The sequence below is a fragment of the Ailuropoda melanoleuca genome, chromosome 8 (assembly GCF_002007445.2).
Source record: "Ailuropoda melanoleuca isolate Jingjing chromosome 8, ASM200744v2, whole genome shotgun sequence".
NCBI lineage: Eukaryota > Metazoa > Chordata > Mammalia > Carnivora > Ursidae > Ailuropoda > Ailuropoda melanoleuca.
The window spans coordinates 79,820,842-79,825,152 of record NC_048225.1 but is presented as its reverse complement, the minus strand read 5'-3'; positions in this window follow the sequence as shown (position 1 = coordinate 79,825,152).

Genomic DNA, 4,311 nt, shown 5'->3' with positions numbered 1-4,311 from the left:
GAAGACAAAGCAAACGTGAAGACAGGGGCCCTGTGGCTCTTGTTAATGGCTATGTCCCCAGTATTTGCACTAGTGCCTTAGGACTCAACTCATGTTGGCGGACAGGAGAGAGGTGGAGCAGACAGGCGCAGAACAGTTTACAAACCCTGCGGCCTCCGGCCATCAGAAAACACACTGTAACTGCTGAGGGACTGTCTCCGTCCCGCATCAAACATTTCCTCTGTCACCCACTGCATGCGGAGGATCACACCCACCTTCCTCTTTCTCAGAAGAGGACAATGCTGACTTCTTTCAAACTTTCTGTAATGCCACAGGCAGGGGGTGGGTGGCCGCCAGTCACCAACACCGGAGCCAACAGAGAGCCCCAGCAGGAGCTGAGAGCCGGCGGCTGGGCCTCTGCCGTCACCCTGAAGCTGGACGGGCATGTGGGTGCCTCTGTGGTCCTCCTGGAGCCAAATCACTACCTGAGCGCACGTGCTTCCTGAGGATTAATGAGGCACAGAAAGGAAGAACACCTCAAACCATTAACCCTCACCAGCCATAAATCCTCAGGAATTGCACAGCACAGTAGCTGCTCCTGCTGTATTGAGGTGAAAATGCATTTTTTAAAAGCCTATGGATTTTTCTTAATGGACAACAATATCACTGGTACCCAATAGGTCTTTCCACAGACTAGAAACCTCAGCCTGGGGGCTGGTCCTTTATTCAGTTTGCAATGTTCCTTCTCCCTCTTCCTGCTACCTGTCTTTTCTTGTGTCCTTTGCTCCTCAAATATTGAAAGACGCCACATCAACTGAAAACACTGGAATGTGAGAAAGAGAAGCCCGACGAGCTTGCAGGAGCCACAGCCTGAGAGCAGGTGCCGGCTCTGAAGATGGGCTCTGTGGGCAGCCAGACAGGAGAAAATCGAGGGCCAAGACTGCCAAAGTACAGGAATCCTCAAGTGACTTCTTTGACATTGAAATCCCCAATGAAAATGTAAATGTTATCTAGTGGAGGAAGCCTTTAAGGCATTTTTTAGGCCAGTAACAGCTTTGCTACAAATAAATCATCCAAAATAGCCAATCACCTATCAGAGCCATGGGCAATGCAACTCAATACAGGTGTTAATGAGGGAAGGAAGGAAAGTCAGGAATGGGGGCGGGGAGCAAGAAGGTGGAAGAAGTGAGTGGAGGAAAATGAGAGACAGAACTGGGCTTGGGGGAGGCATCAGGTCCTTGGCCATTGGATATGAAGGGCAGTAGTTGGAAAGTAAATCTCAATAACGTTACCAGATAATTTTTTTTAGAACAAGCCCAGCTAGAGGATGACCAAAGATGAACAGAAGCCAGAGAGAAGGCAAAGCAAGGAGAAAAGAAATGAAGGCCAAGGGGCTTCGCAGGAGGAACAGAAGCATTATTTTTGGCAGTCATGGGATGCTGAAGACCCTGGGGCTCCACCAAATCTTAGGTTACCCTTTGCTAAAATACATCACTACTCCATAATCCAATTTCTCTATGAGAAACAACTCTCGCAAGTAGCTTGCCTCAGAAAGTCATTCTGGGGGATAAAGAGTTAATATTTGAAAAATCTCAAGGAGACTTTGGAGAACAAAGTTCTATTCTAAGTGTGAGGGATTCCTATTATAAGACACTCTGTAGACCGACAGATCTAAATGGCCTCTACATCATACAACCATAATCCTCCTCAGTGTACAAAAGTCCAAAAATAAAGACCAGATGTCTTCAAGTTGCTGACGTTGGTTGAGCCGGTTCCACTGGCTCACAGTGATTGCTAAACCAAGCTTTCCCTGGACACAAAGCTGAGGATTTCCATCATTGTATTATTGGCTTTTTTTTTTTTTTTGCCACAATTTTCCTGTTCACGTATATGGGCACCCTTCTGGCCTTCTTGGGTCCGGAGTGGAGTTTTCCACTCCTTAGAGAATGCATCTGCAGAAGCTCAGTTGAAACCGTTAAGTCCTTGTGCGCTCTCAGCAGCCTCTCCTGGCATCAAAGAGCCGGTTTCTCATTAGCAGCTGGTTAGAACAGCAAGGCCTCCACCAGCGACTTGCTCAAACTCTGCTTCCCCCAGAAAACCTTTGTGAAGATTCTGCCCCAGGCCAGCTCTCCCAATTACCCCCTCCACCCCCCAAAACCCCAGTGCTTTGTGTAGGCCCGCTGGGGGTAGTTCCCCATCTTCTATCCAGCCACTCGCTCTCTTTCTCGTAAGTTTCCAGTGTGATGTGGTGCGGAAAGCTTCCTGGTTCTTATTCTCATGCCTTGCTCATATGTATTTACCCTGTTAGATCATTTGCTCTTCAGCCATGAGAACTATATTTTGTAACTCCTTCTTTATTCTCCCCCTCGACTCTCACAGATGTTAGTACATCAAGATGTTTTAGTGAAGAGTTTGTTGACAGGATAATTCTAAACAGGGAGAAACAAAAGAAAAAGTGAATTGTGAGACAAAGACAAGTAAGTGTGTGCTTGCGTGTTGTGTGTGTGTGTGAGAGAGAGAGAGAGAGAGAAAGAGACAGAGAGAGAGAATTCATTTATATTATTCACTCATGTCATAAACAGTTGTTGGGTGGCTCCTCACACTGTGCCCCTGCCTCAGCAGCCGGTTCTGAGCAGGGCACGCTCGCATGCCCGCGCAGCCCGGTGGAGAGCTGGCCCTGAGTGGAGCAGGTGCTGCAGGAAAGGCAGGAAAAACTCCGCACGGGGCATCTTGGTTCCACACTACTGAGACAGCAGAGCTTCCCAGAAATCCGCCACAGCATCTGTCCCTGGCTCTGGAGAGAGGCTTTACGGCAGACAAGAGTATATTATGAATCTTGTTTAGAACTATTTATGTGAAACGTTTTTTTGGCAGTAACTTTATAAATAAACCTGAGTATTGAGCAGTTAAAAAGAAAAAAGGCATTATGATAAGCACAGGGCTGCAGCAAAGAACAACAAAAATTAAATCCTTGTGCTTCCAGAACAACACCTCCTTGGGACTTCCTTTGGTACAGTTTGCTTGGTCCGTGAGCTTCCTCTCACTTGTGTGTTTGGAGGGTTCATTTCATAGCTGAAAAGGGATGATCTCTGGGTATGTCTCATGTAACGGAAGGTACGTGTGCCCTATAAGAATATGTTTGATTTAGGCTCAGAGTACAAAATCCAGAAAAGAGTGTTAGATATATTTAAAACCTAATAGTTTTCTTTGTGATGTGTGACTCTTTCATCTCAAAGCTGGAGGAAAACACTGTACAATTTATGTATGCTAATGAGGGCAGCTAAACCTTTCATGCCACTATATCTATAATGGAATACTACTGAGCCATAAAAAAAATGAAATCTTACCATTTGCAACAACATGGATGAATTTAGAAAGGAAGATGCAAGTCAGGCATAGAAAGATAAATACCGTATGATTTTACTCAAATATGTAATTTATGAAACAAAACAAATGAACAAAGAAAAAAAGATAAAGCAAAAAATAGACTCAACTATAGAGAACAAACTGGTGGTTACCAGAGAGGAGGTGAGTGAGGCGATGGGTTAAATAGGTAAAGGGGATTAAGAGTACACTTGTCATGATGAGCAATGAGTAATGTACAGAACTGCTGAATCACTATATTATACACCTGAAACTAATATAGCACTGTATGTTAACTATACTGAAATTAATGTTTTAATAACTTGCATACCATTGAATATTTTAGGAAACCCCAAACTGCAGATTACTACTAAATCAGAAGCACTGATATCAAGCAAAAGATTTTAGACAATAAACAGACTGATTTCCAACAAATTGTTTGCTTTTTAAAAATATAGAAACTGCTTCCTATCTAATCTTAATAGCAAAAACCCCAACTGCACATTGCTTTACTTTTCAAAGCATGGAAAATTATTTATAGTTGGGATCTAATTTCACTCTCCCTATTAACATAGGGGTGGTCAGAATACAGTGCCTATTCCATGACACTTTAAGGACAGTTAAGCTCACATGCTACTCCCAGGTAGGATGAGACTAGTGCACATGTCCCTCTCCTCACTTAAGGCATCTTTTAAATTTGAATTTGAATCTTACTTTGAACCTGAAGTACTTGGAGAGTTGAATTGATTATATGCTTCCATTCACAGCACACTCTCATTATCTGTACATGCAGGGCCTCTCTCTTATTTTATTATTCTGCTTTTATACCTGATCATTCACATTTCCCTCACTTTCCCTCTCTTTATATCTCCTCCCCTACCCTAAAGGCACCCACATTAATGTGTTTGATTCAGACAGGTAGATAGATATAGAAATACACGTACATACATGTATATGTGTTTCTATATG